This window comes from Puma concolor, chromosome A3 (assembly GCF_028749965.1).
Source record: "Puma concolor isolate L17-30 chromosome A3, mPumCon1.1.hap2, whole genome shotgun sequence".
In the NCBI taxonomy this organism is placed as follows: domain Eukaryota; kingdom Metazoa; phylum Chordata; class Mammalia; order Carnivora; family Felidae; genus Puma; species Puma concolor.
Window position 1 is genome coordinate 63,475,253 of NC_141669.1, and position 18,040 is coordinate 63,493,292.

An 18,040-nucleotide genomic window follows, 5' to 3' on the forward strand; every position below is an offset into this window, starting at 1 on the left:
TTAAGCTTCAATATGACTACATTTGGAGAAAGGGCCTTTACGGAAGTTATTAAGATTAAATGGGGTCAAAGGGTGAGGTCCTAATCACAAAGGACTAGTGTCCCTATAAGAAAAGGAAGAGATCCCTGGAGTGCACACACACCCCAGAAAGGCCACGTGAGGACACGGTGAGAAGGCAGATGTCTGCAAGGTAGAAAGAAAGGTCTCACTAGAAACCCACCCTACGGGCACCTTGATCTTGGGCTTCCAGCCCTCAGGACAGTGAGAAAATAAAGTTCTGTTGTTTAAGCCACCCAGTCTGTGATATTTTTTTTATGGCAGCCATGCTAATTCAATGCATGAACCATTTGTGATATACACACAATGAGGCATTATGCAGCAATAAAAATGAATGCACAACAGCTACACCCCACAAGGGGATGAATTTTTTTTTTTAAGTTTGTATTTATTTATTTATTTTGAGAGACCAAGAGAGCATAAATCAGGGAGGGCAGAGAGAGAGGAAAAATCCCCAGCAGGCTCTGTGCTATCAGCACAGAGTCCTATGTGGGGCTCAAACTCACAAACTGAGATCATGACCTGAGCCCAAATCAAGAGTTGGACGCTTAACTGCCTGAGTCACCACATGCCCCAAGGGGATGAATCTTAAAAAAAATATTTGCTGATAAAATCAAGTCATAAAAGATTATATTCAACACTATACCATTTGTATAAGGCTTAAAACCTGGAAGTAATGATGTAGTATTTAGGGATCCATGAAGAGGGGTTTAGACTTTTTTTTTTAAAGCAAGAGAATAATGAACATGAAATTCTGGATAGTGGGAAGACTGAGGATTAAGGTGAAAAATGTAGAAACAATGGCTCTGTTAATGTTCTAGTATTTAGGTCGGGTAATGAGTTTACAAATACTTCTTTTATTGTTGTGTTTTAAACTTGTTTACAGAAAATATACTGTTTTAAGTAGCCAATATTACATAAAAGGAAACAATAACTGGTTTCTTTTGAAAAAGTGCTTTTCTCTCATATGGAAGTATATAGCCTTCAATGTTTTTCTTATTTGCAATTACTTTCCTTTTCCTTTCCTTCACATTTTTGCCTTTTTCTTCTTTCCATATAACTTAATTTTTTTTAACTTTAAAATTAGGGAAATAGTCAATTTCATTAATTTTTTGTTATGAAAAATATCCCACTAATATAACAGGTGTGTGAGAGTACAATATTCAGAATTGATTCCTGTATAAAATTAATTCTCAGTTACTTATAATATTTAATTTGTGTATGCAAAGTACCCTAGTCGCCGAAAAGATAATTGACTTTGCTCTGAAGTCTCTCAGTCTACATATTAATTTCATCTCCTCTCTCAGACCCGCATGCTCACTGGAACTCATTGGTATTAGCTGAGTGAATTTAGACGAGTTGCAATATCAATAAGTTTGTCAAACATCATCATATGTGGTCTGTTGGGCAGAATTTGTGTATGTTATCCCAGTTCTGTAACTGCACCAGACTGAACAACTTCCTTCTGATACTGTGTGGATTCTTTTCTATTTTCCAAGTCACATTCCCCATTGCAGGTTAAGTGTTACTGTAAACTCTTGGCTACGTTAAAACACAGCAAAATCTTTAGCAGCTAAGGGAACATATTTTCCATCTCCTATTGGTAATGTTTTGAAAAAGAGTTTAAATCCTAAAACTATGTATTTAGTAGCCAACTATATTCTTCATGTAGTTGTGGGACCACAGCACATGTACAGAATAGGCATGGTATCTATTTTTAAGGCATTTTCAACCCGATATATATATTGATAAGAGATAGGGATGATGTTAGGATGGGTTGTGATCTTCCCCTCACTAAAATATTACATTTTTGTGATATTTTATTGCCACTTTCTTATCCTAAAATCTTCAAAGCAAACTGTCAGTCTTACCCCATGGAATGTCTTATGACAACCAGACACATTTGGCTCTAATCAGAAAGTTCCGTGCAAGATATCATCCACAAAGCAGGAGGGGCTATTGAATTATTATTATTTTTTAATCCTTTTCTTCAGGAAATATGCTAAATGTGAAACATTTCAACATTAATAATTCAGAGTGACACCCATCAATACCACCACCAGCAGCTTGGAGAGTTTGGTGATTGAAAAATAAGTTCCTTTTTACAAATACCAACCCATTTCATTGGCTGACTGTGTCTCTAGCAGAAAACACTGAACACCTGAGGACACGTTCTTATCACCAGAAGGGTCATAATAAAAAGGTTTCATCCTTTAAGGTGATTTCAAAACCTAAGAAGCATTCATTTCTCTTTTAAAATGGAGTTTCCTCTTATCCTCTCATTCAGTGAAGTTCATTTTCCTTCAGATGCTAAATCGGTACATCCCAAGGCACGAATGTAAAAGCAGACTTCCTTGTTCCCTAATTATCTTTGGCGGAATTAGTATCATCAAAAGAAAATCCCAGCGAAATCAACTAACAGGAGAACAGGAACTAAGCATGTCATTGAAAAAGTCACCTGTTGTGGTCCACTCACAGGAGCACTGGGATTCTGGGACTGAAGCCACGACCCTCTGCTGGAGACGTCCCCCCCAGGGAAGGCCAGGGAGATAGAGTAAGATGATTCCAGGTCTCCTCATTGTCATAGTTGGTGCTTGTGTCCTTATAAGGAGCCCTAGAGTCTGTAAGTGATGAGTGGACTTTACAGGTCATTGTATCTGTGCTCCAAGAACCATCACTTTCATTCTCAGGTTTAAAGACGTTGATGTTCGTGGGGTACCCGGGTAGCTCAGTCGGTTAAGCATCTGACCAGCTCAGGTCATTATCTCATGGTTCGTGAGTTTGAGCCCCGCATCGGGGTCTGTGCTAACAGCCCAGAACCTGGAGCCTGCTTCAGATTCTGTGTCTCCCTCTCTCTCTGCCCCTCGGCCATTTGCACTCTGTCTCTCTCTCTGTCTCTGTCTCTCTCTCTGTCTCAAAAATAAACGGTAACAAAAAAAAAATTTAGAAAAAATAATAAAGACTTTGATGTTCAAAATTAGGACTAAGCTTCCTGGGGATGTGCCTAAGTTCCACTGTGTGACACTGGCTTAAGAGCAGTTGATACAGGGAGGTGATACCTCCCTGAAAGTTGAACACCGTCACTTTGGGGGTTCCCTCACTCCGGCCTTTTGTGTGCCCTGGTAATGACTTTCCATTTATCTTTTACTTTTGTTGGGAGGACTGGAATCCATACATATAAATGGGAGGGTTGCTGGCCATTATGGGAGCTGTAATTCATCCCACAGGAGGTTCTGATAAAATGTACACTGGATAGAGCCCTGCTCTTACAGCTCACACTTATCTGAAAGTCTCCATTGAATTACAACCTGCTAATGTCTATTTTCTCAGGCGTTATCTATCTGTAATGATAACAAAATCATGCTAATACATTCCGATTTTTTTTTTTTTTTTTTTTTTTTTTTTTTTTTTTTTTTTTTTTTGGTGACACTGCAGCTGAATAGCCCCTCCAGCCAGCCTCTTACATCAAAGTGCTTCTCTCCTATCTATTGTGCCTCTTAAGAACAAAACTGTATTCCACTCTTCGGCACACTCTAATCTTTCCATTTCTATTACAATACTTCATTAATTTGACTACCTCATTGCTTTGTAGCTTTGAAGAAGGGCAGAAGTGGAAAACACTTGAATTCACAGTAACCTCTGGCAGGGAGGGTCTGTTCTTCCAAATATTTCAGCTATTTCCTCCCTGCTGGCTTACTAGCGTGCTTGAGTCCCTGTGAGGAGCAGATATGAATCGTGCCCTCCCACCCTAGGCGTCATAAATATCTTTCCGATAATAGATAATTCACCTGGTCTCATGCGTTCTTGCGCACTTAAGAGATTCTCAGTGTGAAGAGAAAAATGCATTTTGATTTGAGGCATTCCTAGGTTTTATAGGGGTGCTAAATTATATCCCTATAATGGCGGGGGAACTACTTCTCCCATCGCCAAATGCCAGCTATTATCTCTTTCTTTTCCCTTTCCCCAACCTCAAAAAACAAACAAACAAAAAATCTGACAAGCCACTCAATCCGATAAACTGCAAGATTCCCCCTGTATGCCCCATGTTTGTGATATTTAATAAATGTGTGTGGGCAGCATGGATTATAAGGGCCTTTGTAAAGTAAGGGCATTTAGTTACTTTAAATCTCTGAAAGGAAATGTGAACCTCTGTACAAAGCAGTCCGTTCCATTTTCGTGTGCTCTAAAGATTAAAAAATGTGTCCTTATATTAAACCTACATCTGCCTGGGTCAAATTTCCTAGTCTTAATCTTGCCCTCTGGAGCTAACCTGTCCGTTTTATCTCTTTTCAGAGGCTATTTTCCCCAAATGTGACTATAGTTATCAGACTTATTTTAAGTCTTCTCTGCCCAGTTCCTACAAGCTTTCCTTCCATGACATGGATCCTGGAACCCCCCCAACACTGAGCAACCATTCTCACAGCGTGTAACTATTTGGATGCCCTCGCAGTAGAATACACTTAAATACTGTCTTAGGGTAGTTTCCCAGGGAAGCAACCACTGAGCTCAAAGCTTGGTGCACGTAGTTGATTCGGGAGACAATCCCAGGAAGCTCAAGTAAAGACAGTGGTCTGTACTCTCTCAGGAGAAAAGCCAAAAAGGATGAGTTAATGAGCTGATTGCTGCTGTGGGCAGTGGGGCTTCCCTTCACTGGAGACCCCCTCTGAGAAACCATGGGAGATACACCTCAGAATCATTCCACCCGGTGTTGGGGAGACCGTGGAGTGCATCCACCGCCACTTACCCTCCACTGGCAGAGGGCTGCAGCAGGGGGCACGAATGCCCAGCACCTCCTCTTTGTGTCTTGCAGAAGAGTAAGTATAGCATAAAGGAGCTGGGAAAACCCTCAGGCAACAAAAGGGAGAGAGGCACAGGCTTCCGAGGTGGACAGCTGTGTGTCTTGGAAACTGCCTTTGTCAGTATCAGGGGAATTCGAGTGGCTGAGGGGAAATGGGGCAGGACATTGGGAAGGGCTGCTACTGACGCCAGGCTGGCAGTATAAACATGTGCATCTGGTCGGGTACAGAGCAACAGGAATATGGAGTCTGTGGAAATGCAGGGTTGAAAAACCGCCTGGAAGTGTCACGACTGAAAAAAAATACATATCGCTGGGGTGCCTGGGTGGCTTAGGCGGTTCTGTGTCCGACTCTTGATTTCGGCTCTGGTCAAGGATCTCACAGTTGGTGAGTTAGAGCTCCACATCGGGCTCTACGCTGACAGTACGGAGCCTGATTGGGATTCTCTCTCCCTCTTTCTCTGCCCCTCCCCCACTCTCTCTTTCTCTCTCTCTAAGGATAAATAAATTTAAAAAAAAGCCATACTAGTAATAATTTAGAGGCTACAATGGCCAAACAAAATATGTTGGCCAGGTTGCAGTGTTAGCCAGCTTGTAACCCTTGCAACAAGGAGCAGTTGGGATGGCGACAAATCTGAATGCATATCCTGTCTAAAAGAGGCAGCCAGGGGCGCCTGGGTGGCGCAGTCGGTTGAGCGTCCGACTTCAGCCAGGTCACGATCTCGCGGTCCGTGAGTTCGAGCCCCGCATCGGGCTCTGGGCTGATGGCTCAGAGCCTGGAGCCTGTTTCCGATTCTGTGTCTCCCTCTCTCTCTGCCCCTCCCCCGTTCATGCTCTGTCTCTCTCTGTCCCAAAAATAAATAAACGTTGAAAAAAAAAAATAAAAAAATAAAAATAAAAAAAAAAAATAAAAAAAAAAAATAAAAGAGGCAGCCATTCCTCAGGACTAGCCAATTGTTTAAGAATTTAAGAATGTGGGCTGGACACTGTTAGATCTTTTGATGCTTTCCTTGAGAATCCAGAGATCTAGATCTTATGGGAAATATTTTGATTTTTAAACACAGTACTAGGGGCGCCTGGGTGGCGCAGTCGGTTGGGCGTCCGACTTCAGCCAGGTCACGATCTCGCGGTCCGTGAGTTCGAGCCCCGCGTCAGGCTCTGGGCTGATGGCTCGGAGCCTGGAGCCTGTTTCCGATTCTGTGTCTCCCTCTCTCTCTGCCCCTCCCCCGTTCATGCTCTGTCTCCCTCTGTCTCAAAAATAAAAATAAAAAACGTTGAAAAAAAAAAATTTTAAACACAGTACTAGCTGAGTTTGGGCCCCATGAAGTACATCTGGGGGTGTCCATCTCCCACACAATGTCTGCTCCAGTAGCAACAGCAAAATCAGAGCCTGGGCACTCAAGATCTCAAACGTGTACAAAGGGGCTCATTTGTGCTTTTCTGGACAAACTGGTTTTGCTAATGCAAACTTCCTCCGTGGAAATCAAGGTTCTCCTAGAGCTGGAAACAAACACAAATATAAGAAACAGACAAGAGAAAATGATTAAGGACATGCAGTGAGAGCAGAGGTTGAGCCTGTCTCTTTCACTAGGTACAGTTCATTTCTATTGATCTGAATACTGTCTTTGGGATGGAGGGCTGGGGGGCAGGGACTCCAAAATAAGTGAGCATTTGCCCCCCCCCCCCCCCCCCCCCGCACTGTTACTATAACCTAGGTTAAAGCAGCGTTGCTTTGCATCGGAAGAATTTAAGGTAGAGCTTTGATCTCCTCTCTATGAAAGTAAAGTAATACATTATCCTGACCTCAAAGAAGTAGTCTCAATTAGGGGCATTGAATGAAATAATTGACCTTGACATTACTTCAGCTCGGGGCACAAAGCTGTTATCAAAATGACTTATCGAGAAGTAAGACATGCTACAATAAGGACTATGTATTTAATAATTCTACATTTTGAATTTTAAGCTCCCAGAGTGCTTACCACCACAAGGGCAAATAGTGGCTTTGCAGTGGCCAATAAGGAGAGTACATTGCATTAGAGCGAAATCTGTGCTGAGATCATGCGTTGGTAAAGGAAATAATCTTTGTTTAAACACTAATATTGTTAATATTTTCTACATACTTCATTTGCATCTTAATTTAGTTCTTTGATTATGAAATATCTCTTCTATGTGTTGCAGGGTATCTTTTTAAGTATCGACACCAAGATTGGAGGCAGAAACATGCAGGAAAAGCATGGGATTAAAAGGCAAGTGATTTCATTCTTGCCCTTACTCTGTGGTTGTCCATTGTGGCCTTGAAGAGTTTTTTCTGTGGCCATCTCTGCATTCCTTAAACCTTCATTGTCTTATAAGGTAGATATAATTATTGCCATACTTCTTAATTTGAGCTTGTTTTTCCTACTTTTTACCTAAAGATCAAACTGTGATCAATTCTTCTTACCAAGGAAAACTCTGGGCAAAATGTAAAGATGGCAAAATAATGTCTTTGTGGTTCCTAGGACTTTGTTTCTAGTTCCTTTTTCTCTCCCATGGCTCCTTCCTCCCTCTGCATTTCTTCATTCACCCCCACAAGACACTTTTTCACACCAATGAATTCTTACTCTCTCACCAAATGGGGTTCTCACACAAGATCTCCAACCAACCATTGAGCTAGTAGTGAGAAAGAGCTAATTGGTTGCTGCCCTTTGTTGCATTTGCACCTACTTCTGGTTGCAGAGTTAAGATTTTACTCCTTCATTTTGGAATTCAAGAAATAAGTATCCAAGTGGGAGCGATTTTAGGGTACTAGTTAAAGAATGATTTCTACTCTCCCTCCAGACTTTTAAAAGGAAATGGGTGTATACGTAGTATGGAAATCTGAGCCTCAATCTTGTACAGGTTATAGAGGCAGATTGTGTTAGGGCCAGGAAAAGAGCTCAGATCATCTGTGCATGTCAACTCCAGACAGCAAACATGTATTAGGTGACTACCTACTAGGCAAGGTGCTGGGGCACAGAACTGGATGCAACAGTATCCGCCCATTAGGAATTCACAAACCAGTGTAAGAGATGCTTTGAAAGCATGGAATAGCAGGACAATGCAATGCTTAGACTGGTAGGCCCCAGTAGGACCTGGTAAGATGGGGTTTGGCACAGGCCAACAGACCCCACAGTGCTTTTTAACCCTTTTCAGACAGTGGCTGTCCATATAATCCAACCAGACCTTGCAGTATTTGTTTTCTTCTCCTTGTCTGCTTTCCCCTCCACCTCTCAGTTTCTTGCCCTTGGTGTTAAGTCACTATCATTGCTGTGGTATCCTCCTTCCCCCAACACAGAGAGCACGGTCCTTATCTCTGGTTCGGACCTGAAAGTCCATCCTGGCCCTTTCCTGTATCCTTCAGACACCCGAAGGCATTCTCTGGTTGCGTATTTAGTCCTAGGTTTCTTTTGGGTTTACTTGACATGGTGCCTCTTGCCCCGATAATAAAGATGAAAAAAATCCTTTGAGAACCCAGAAAAGAAAATATTTAATAGAAATCGAAGTTAGTGACATCTTCGTCAAGTATTCATATTTCCTCTGGTCTTAAAGAATAAGTTGGAGTTGACAGGAAAGGGGAGGAAGGCAGTTAGGCTGCATAAAAGCACGAAGGTGAGACAAGCTTGGTGCATTTGGAGAGGAATAAAAGGCTCCAAGAGAAAGTCATCTCTGCAGCTCCCTGACCTGTCATTGGTGTCTGTTTCATAGAGAAGAGTATTGATGCTCAATCAAAAAGCACAAGGTTTATCTCCTTAGGCTCCACAGTCTGCACTCTACCATATATACATGGAAATAACAGAAGGAAATTGCCTTGAGAAAAAATTTCAGAAGGGACCTTGCTATTGGGGGCTAATTTCATATCATTGATTATAACAGCTATAGCTATCGGTAGAAATAACTATATAACTATCTTTGGCCCAAAACCTTTCTGTTCTACCCAGCACATGCGCGCGCGCGCGTGCACACACACACACACACACACACACACACACACTCTCAACTAATCCTTCCAGCATTCCAAACCTTTGCCCCTCAATTTGCATTTGGTCTAGAGATTTTTCTGTTAACAATAGGTGGGGTCCATCTTTCTGATTTTAACTTCTTCCCACCAGGCGGTAGGGTAGAGATTTATCTTGACAAACTGTTTGGAATTGCTGGGGGGAATATTAATAAAATTTGAACATGCGTCCTACAGCAGTGAAGAGAATACCTGAGAAGTTTGAAAGCTTTGGTGGGAGATTAGAGGCGGCTGTGAGGAAATGTGCTACCCGGTGGTGAGCTCCCAGCACAGATATTTCACTATCCAGGGATCTCTAATTACTAATACAGTACATGAACAGTATGATATGTCCTTACAATTGCAGACGCCTTTTCAAAGATAATCTTTAATAGTTTATTTGACAACCTGTAAAATTATAGAAAATTATTAGTCTTGGGAATTACAAAAATCCCTGTAGTACAGTCAAACAATAAAATTATAATTACCTGTGGGTAATTGAAATTTAACTGTTTTTTTATTGTATATTACACATCAATAGCAACATAAGTTCAAGAGGTTTTTTTCTTCTTTCCTTTTTTCTTACAGAACCTGAGAAAATGGACAGCACTGTTGGGGGCTTGTGAGTTCCTGTCACAGTACTGAGCTTGAACAATTTCGATTAAAGCCCCATGTTTGAGACTGTCATTAGACCTGCATTAAATTACATATCTGGAGTGTTAAAAAATAAAGAGTACAGTAGCTTTTTCTCAGCTACCTAAGGTAGGTAGTTAAGGCCTTGATTATCTTTAAAGATCTATTTTTTCCCTCCACTGAAAGCCATTGTTTCTTTCATTAAACATAAAACACATTTAAGAACACTAAACTGTGCAGACAGGAATATTAGGATGGCATATTCCAAAGTACCTTTGTTCTGTATTCATTGCTTTGAGTTGACTTCTGCATTGTATAATGTGATTTTATTATTTAGCTCTCATTCAGGTGAACTGAACAGAATTGGCATTGGTTGGTGCCTCTAATCCCTGGGCTTTGAATAAAGTGGGTAGTTGCCTTCCTCCTCTTCCTCATTCAACTTCCCCTTCCAACACCCCCCAAAAATAAATTTTTAGAAAGCTGCATATGCATTTTCAAACTGAAGCAAGGTGCTGGCATTTCTATTACTCCTCATCACTTCTCCTTTGAATGATGGCCTTTATGACAACATTTCCAGGCTCTACCCCTCTGGGTTCCTTTGTTTAAAGAAGTCTTTGGTTCTTTGGTTCCTCCAGCTGAATAGCAATTTAAATGAATGGAAAGAAAGTAATGGACCTATACCTGGGAAAAAAGGCCATAGGTAAAAAGATTGGTTCCTTTATACCCTTGGCCCCTCCTCCCTAGCTCCATGCCCCCACCCCTGTATCAGGGTCCTGCCATTTTCTCTCTGTAAACATCTCTGCCGTAAGGCCTGTGGGAAACCATGAGCGTTCAGGGTAGTCCTTTGAAGCTTTTATACAGAAGAAGCAGCTTCAGGCCAAGTAGTCTGACCCAGTTCCTTCTCTGTGGTTTAGAGAGTAATGGGAATGCAAATCTTCTTGTATTGCACCAGGCACTGATTTTCACCTCTTTATCTGGATAGAAGGAAACAGAGTCAATGAATGTGCAAGGTTCCAGACTGATATTAGAAATTAAACAGTAGAGGGGTGGGTGCCTGGTGGGCTTAGTCAGTTAAGCATCTGACTTCTGTTCAGGTCATGATCTCAGGGTTTGTGGGTTCAAGCCCTGTATTGGGCTCTATGCTGACAGCTCAGAGTCTGGAGCCTGCTTCAGATTCTGTGTCTCCCTCTCTTTCTGTGCCTCTCCTGCTTGTCCTTTGTCTACCTCTGTCTCAAAAATAAATAAACATTAAAAAAAAATTAAGAAATTAACCAGTAGGCTAGTGCCATCCTTTCTTCTGTAAGTGGTTTGACAGATCCAGTGTGGGAGAATAAGAGGCCGCTATCTTCCATGGTCACCAATGGGGAGCTCATGACACATGAGACAGAGGAAGGAGGGGCTACTTCATCCAAACTTCTGCCTTAATGATATTAAGTGAACTGAGAGAGAGAGAGGACGAAACACAATGAAGTTCAGAAACAGCAGCCTCAGCTCATTTCTTCTCAGACCCTTCTTCATTAATTCATTCACATAGAATTCACATGGATGAAGGCAGACGGTGAATGAGTGCTTTTGCATATGCACAAGCGTGCACTCGTGTGCATGCATGTACACGCACACACACACACACACACATACACACACTCCTAGTATTTTAGATAGGATATCATAATGATTTCTCATTTGATAGCCTAAGACATACCTTCATCAATCTTAAGAACCAGTATTGAAAAGCAAACATACATAGAAACCATTTCTTTTGGGAAAAGAATCAGTTTTAGAATCAGTTTTATATGACTTAATGAGGGCCTTTAAAACATCAAATCTTATTTTCTATCCAAAGGTAGGTTAGACAATATGTATACCATCCTGAGCATTAAATCCACGTAGCAGAGCGATGAAAAGCTGACATACTCCCCTCAAGTAGATGATAGTTCAAGGGGGAAAATGTCCCAATACGGATTGGGCTAAACTCAGTTTGGAGCCCCATGAATTCATGACTTTGTAAATGTCAGTTTGGTGCCATCTTTTAAAGCATAAACCAGCTCACATCTGGTGTCCTCATTCATCTTTTTTCTTTTCCCGCTGGAGCTTACGCTCCATGAGGAGAGGTACTTTGTCAGCCTCATCACTGTCATTTTCACAACCATCCACTGCTCTCACACTTCGAATAAAATCCAGCCCTGCATGTGTAGCCACTGCCTGCCTCTCTGCCCTTGTCACCCTCCACTTCCCTCTAGCCACCAAGCCCCTTGGTATTCATGAATGCACCAGCTTCTGCCCACTTTGCTTTTTAAAATTTTCATTCTTCTCACCTCCCCCGACAGGTCTTCCTGACTACCCTTCCAAAATTTGCATCCCTCCAAACCTGGCATGCTGCTTCCCCTTAGTCTGCTTTGTTTTCCTTCACAGTATGTATCACCATCTATAAAAAGTTTTTAGCAGTGATAGTAATTCAGTAATATTCAATGAATGGGTAGAACTTTGGCAGGTGAAGAACATCCCAGAATAGGAATGGGTATAGACATCAAAGTTACCTACTGAGGTTCTTAGGGCCGTTAACAGACACAGAGACAGCAGGACAGGTGTGTATAGAGATAAATAGCTAATCATTGATGAATTGTCTTGATTTGTATATAGAAATTTGTCATTTCTTATTTGTAAAATGGAACTAGGTGATCTAAGCAGAGTTAAAGACTCTGCATTGGGTCCAACAGTTCAGTATTACGTTGGGGAGATAAATGTAGAAACTATCAAATCCATAATAAGGTAAAACCTGGTTTCCACCAATTTAATCTCTATTAAAAGCCTCATAAACCACATTTTGGTAAAAAGGACTAATATCTAGCTCACAGCTATGCCCAGCTTCTAACTCAATTGGCATATGTTTCTTCATATTCCTCTTTAAAAAGTCAATGGTTTATGAAATTATCCAAATACCTGAATCCTTCCCTAACCAGAAAAAGTCACTAAATGCAAAAGAATTTAAATTGCACACAGTCCGTAATCCCCGCAGGCTTTTTTCCCCCAAGTGCAAGCTTTAGTTTCAAGAAAAGAAACACATGTAAAGCTCAGTAAATTTTGGGTCGGTGGCTCTATGATTTTGATTCAATGCCCTGATTTTAACCCAAGCTATTGAAATAGCCAGCTGCTATTTTTCCCACCCTGTCCCTTGACTTTATCAATTCCTCTTTCCACTTCAGGAGGAGTGAAGATGGAAGGCTTTTCTTCAGCAGAGTCTCACTCAGCTGAACCCCCATTTGTGGAGTCTTGTGAGAGGAAAGCCCTGTGGAGTCCTAGAGGGGTGGGTGCCTCTAAGACAATGCTTCTAGAAAGGCATTCCTTTCCTAGAGTCACTTCAGAATGCTTACTGTGCTCAAGCTGCAGGCCTCGAAGCTAACACAGTGGTCGGAGGGTCAAAGGTCACTTGCAGTCCCAGTGGATCTCTCAGTGTAGACAGTATCCTTTGCTCAATTCAGTTGAAAGCTCTTTGATCAAATCTTATCTTTGGGAAGGTTTGAAAGGTGTGGAAAGCAAGAAAGTCCCAACCTTGGGCTTTCCAGAAGAATCTCATCTCTTGCTGTTGACTTTTAAATGGCTGTCTTCTTCCAATACCCCCAGGCCATTTGGGAGCCTCTACAAGGGTTTCGCAACATGTATCATGTAGAGATCAATGTGGCTCCCTCAGCATCCACAGCCTATGGGTAGCAAACTCCTTTAGATTCAAGATTATGGAGGGAATGGATTTCTCTCAAGTCTGAAGGGGACCTCACACTGCTCTAAATTTCATTTGTTTTGTAAGCCTCCCTGACTAACACCAGAGGCCTGGTTGACAGAGTCTTTTCACATCCGTTCCAACTCTGGGAGTCCAGGTTTTTGCTCAGGCCCAGATAATTCTTGTAGTGAAAAAGTGAAACTTCTGTTCTAGCTAATTCAGTCTTCGGCACATTTGCTACTGTTTTTTAGAAGCCAGAGGCGATTTACAAGGGAACTTGCAAAGCCATTTTGCCTGAACAAATTCTCCATCTGGTGATTCACTGAACATGATCTCTTATTTCTTAAAGGAAGAAATGAGAAATGGACTTAGAAGGCCTCATGTTGATATTTACCTGCCAAGACATCTTAACTCCGCTGACTCTCCAGACAGACCCATTTGTAAATTTACATTTAAAAACAATCTTTCCACATAATTTCCCACCATTCCTTTGCTTCTGTCTTAGGTGAGTGAAGCTGCAAGTTGAGGCCCTGTCCACATATAAATACTGGAAGAGCTGAAATCCAGGGAAACTGCTGAAAAAAAAAATTGACAACAACAACAAAAGACTTTATTTTTTATTGCACAAGGCCCACATATGACTTTGAATATTTTTTAGTCTGTTGTTTGGTGACGCCTAAGAGTCCTGCTGCCCCTGTTCCTCACCTTGCCTCCCGTGGAAAGGGAATGATGTGCACAGACTCTTGTTATGCAAAGGGAAAAAACAAGGTATTTTCTCTTGGAGGGATGACTGTGGTCTCACACAGGTTCTGCTGTTTCTTCTGGGATGCTCTCAATTCCCCAAACCGCCTCTGACCCCAAGCTCCAGCCCTTTGCCTTCTCCTCCTCCTGGTTGCTGGGTCATCCTTGATGGTCTACGGTGTCCCTGCAAACTTTGCTATGACCCCGTTGATCTCTGTGTCTCCTGATTTCCTAAAGCCAGGTGTGCCTTCCCACTTGAGGACCTGCTTTTTCTCATGAATTGTATCCCTCCTGCCTCTGCCCTTTCTACCTCTAGAGGTAACATCTCCCCATCAGGTTGGTTAGCTTTCTAGCCAGCTTGTGCCTAGGAAAAGAGACTGTGTTTGGCTCTTTCCCCTGCCCCCAGTGCTGCTTCTTGAAGGCCACATACTGCTTCTCATTCAGCTCATTTTCTTTGTGTTCCTGTGACCCTTGTTGCTGTTTGACTTTGGATCTTGCCTTCTTTTTATAGTCCTCTACCGTTAACACTGGAGGACAGAATCTGGGCCAGATATATGTAGAAAGAGAGCTAGGAAAAAGAGAAGAGGAACTGACTGAGCCAAGAAGGAGTAAGAGGTTCACAGGACACAGGGAAATGGAAACATTGCACATCATCTTATATAAGGAAACAAACCAAGACATGCACTCATTCGCTCATAAATGTATACATTCATTCATCAACTTAACACTTGTCTGTAACAAATACTGTACCTCTGAGTTGTCTGTTTTACAAAATTGCTCAAGATTATTTCTTCTCTCTGTGCAGGAATTTTAGACTTACACGACCGTCCTCCAACACAAATGTGAAATGACCATTCTCTAAGCTGGAGACACTTGTCTCCCTTTTGCTCAGTGTCAGGAAAAACACAAGGCCCTGATCTGCAGCACAGCTTGATGAATTTGAAGCTTTTGCCCAGGCTCTCATATAATACTCATCCATTCATTTATTCATTCAGTCAAACTTTTAACTGATATTTTTTGAACAAGAACCTAGTATGTGCCAATTATTATTCTTACACTCCGGAAGTGGCAATGAATAAAACAAAGTCTCTGGTCTCATGCAAGTTACTTATTAGAGGAGTAGGTTGAAGGGAGACATACATATACTTTCAGGTGTTGATGAGTTCTGTGAAGAAAAATCAGGTGGGCAAAGGGATAGAAAGTCCTGAGGAAAAAAGTTGCATCATTAAACCGCGTGGCAGGAAAAGGCTCCACCAATATAATAAGTTGTAACATGAAAGGATAAAATGTGGGAGTAAGCCTTATGGATTTCTAGAAGAGAGCCTTAGATAATGGGAGCAGGAAATCAATAATCCTCAACCAGAAGACTGGTTGGTTTATTCAGAAAATATCAAAAGCTGGAGTTATCTAGTAGGCCCATCTCTTATGAGCACCCACAAACCTTGTGTTTTTCCAAAAAAATAATATCCACTTCGTTATGATCACCTGTTTAGTGCTTATCCTTTCCCTGTAGGCTACACATAACCTGAAGCAGGAAATCGACGGCTTGGATTACTCCCACATCCTACTGCTTGCTCAATATCTGGTACATCGGAGGTGTACCATAAATAGTAATCAAATGAATGATTGGATGTCTGAATAAATTGCCCTATAAAATGAGATAATGCACATAAATCTTTTAGCTCAGTACCAGACATACACTCCCCATTTAATGTATTTCAGGGACAATATGTTGCTGCTGATGCAGGTGATGATGATACAACCCAGCAGAAGATGAACTTCTTCCTGAAGATGGAGCGACTACTCCTGGTCCGTGGTAGGTCTTTATAGCAAGAAGGCCTCTTTAACTGCTTCTTGTTGAAATGTATCCATTTGGTGTGTGCCCTGTGAAACTCCAAAGCGATAGCAGCAGCAAATGCATCTATAATGGCATAAACATGTAACAGCATCCAACTATACAGTCAATAGCAAGAAGGCAGCTCTTAATTCAGCTCTTAATTTGGTCTGGCCTTCCAAACAAGGAAGAAGGTCTTCAGAGAGAAAACACTTAAATCATGTAAAATGAAGATTGTCATCCAAATGAGGGATTAGTGAAAAGGAACAGAGCTACTAGAAGTAAGTTCCATATTACAGGCCCACATACAGAATCAATAGATGTTCTTTCAAAGATCCAACCCTCACAACTTTTGAAGCATCACGTACAACAAAGGAAGTCTCAATTTGAAACAAAGGAGGATTATGGATCTCAGAAACTGAGAAAAGGTGACATTGTCATAGAGCCATGAAATTCTGGGTTTGACAGTAAACAAATCAACTCGTGATGATTACACAGCAAATATGTGGGATATTATAGCTGGTAAGTGTTGTAGAGGTTATTTCACAAAGCATCTTCCTCCTTTATTTCATAGATAAGGGAACCCCTGTTTGGGGCTGCCATGTCTCTCCCAAACTTTTGTTATCAGTGGAGCTTAGAACGTAGACCATCTGTCACAGAGGTAAGTGTTTCTTGAATTAATCTCCATAATTCCATTACTGGTCTCTCTGCTCACATTATTGCCCTTCTATAGTCTATTCTATACATAATACCAAAACCATCTTTTAAACCTGAATTCAGATCATTTGACTATGCCTAATAAACTTTCTAGTGGTTTGTTATCACAATTAAAATTCAAATTTCTTATAATAGTGTAGAGTACTTCTCTAGCATACAATGTTGCCTGGCACGTAGTAGGCACTAATGAATGAATGGACTTCTTTTTCCCCCAAATAATAGTATAAAACTGTCCAGTCATAATAAACCTGCATAAATAGATTGATTTAAATAAAATATTCAATGGTATTTCCTCTAAAATTAATGTACATAATGAAATTCAAGCAGAGTAAAAGTTGGGTTAACAGAATTCAATAATCGGCCCCAGATAATTTATTTTAGTCTCCATTACCTAGTGGATGACCACTCATTCTGTCTGGCCCAGCCTCATTAGGCCTGTTTACCAATGATTTTGATGACAAATGGAAAGGAAATTTATGAAATCTGAAAGCACAAAGTTGGAAAGGATAATAAATAGAACAATCAACGTTCAAAAATGTTCTGACAGGCTGGAATTCTGAGCAAATTCCAATAAGATGAAATTTAATAGCAATAAATGCAATGTCCTGTATAAAAGTTCAAATATTAATTGTATAAGTACAGGATGGAGAAACTTGGTTTGGCAGAAATTCATGTGAAAAAGATCCGCAGGATTTAGCTGACCACAACTTTAATAAGACCCATCAGTCTGAGGCAGATGCCTTTAAAAGGTCCCATTCGTAAGTTGCATTAGTAGAAGCCCTTTTTCTAAATTACAACCAGTAATCGTTTTCCTACACTGTAGCTCAAACCACATCCGGCATATTTTGTTCAGTTCTGGGTGCCATATTTTAATGGGGACACTTAATCCAGAGGGGGGCGGAAAACAGGGTAGAGAAAGTCTGAAAACCAAGTCATGGTTGAAAGAATTGAAATCCCAAATCATGCCAGTATTTTAAGTTCTACAAGATACCAGAAGAGCTTCATTTTTGCTGTACTCTAAATCAGAATATGAAACAATGGCTTTAAGTGGGCAATAAATATACTGTTGCTGACAGAAAATTTTGAATCCATGAATAAGTGACGTAAAGAAGGAAGGGAACTTTCATTGAACGTGGAAGAAAAGTATGTGTACCTGGAGTTTTACAATAAAATAGCCACTTGTGTAAGTTGGAATACATAAACTATTTGCCACTGGAGATTTCCAAGGCAATATAGGAGCAAACAACTGTACCTCATCAGTTAAAAACACTGAGTGATTGCATAGGCTCTGCATTTAGGACCTCCAAACCAAGCACACAGTTCTTCCCCACCTCCGTAACTGTCCAGAGTGGTCAACTCAAGAGCCCCTTTCAGCTCCACAGTCCATAATTTGCTGTGTATGGAAATTGTTGCCTTAAAATTGAAATCATTTCCTAAGAAACTTGACTTATTACTCCCAAATAAAAAGTCAGATGCTATTCTGGAGCCTGCAGAAAAGAAAAAGAAAACTTTGTCTCTTTTGGCAATGATACATAA

At 41.1% G+C, this 18,040-nt stretch overlaps 2 long non-coding RNA genes across 2 annotated transcripts in view; both read left to right on the forward strand.

The window, feature by feature from the left end:
• The window catches only part of LOC147582504 (uncharacterized), a 181,479-nt gene extending 174,275 nt beyond the window's left edge, over positions 1-7,204 (forward strand). The window contains exon 3 of the long non-coding RNA XR_015248735.1: positions 7,031-7,204. This is a non-coding gene — a long non-coding RNA (uncharacterized LOC147582504). The remainder of the gene's footprint in view (positions 1-7,030) is intronic.
• A 2,169-nt stretch (positions 7,205-9,373) lies between these two features.
• Positions 9,374-18,040, forward strand: part of LOC147582506 (uncharacterized) — a 217,404-nt gene continuing 208,737 nt past the window's right edge. Inside the window, exons 1-4 of the long non-coding RNA XR_015249206.1 lie at positions 9,374-9,626; positions 13,718-13,980; positions 15,676-15,769; positions 16,362-16,448. This is a non-coding gene — a long non-coding RNA (uncharacterized LOC147582506). The remainder of the gene's footprint in view (positions 9,627-13,717; positions 13,981-15,675; positions 15,770-16,361; positions 16,449-18,040) is intronic.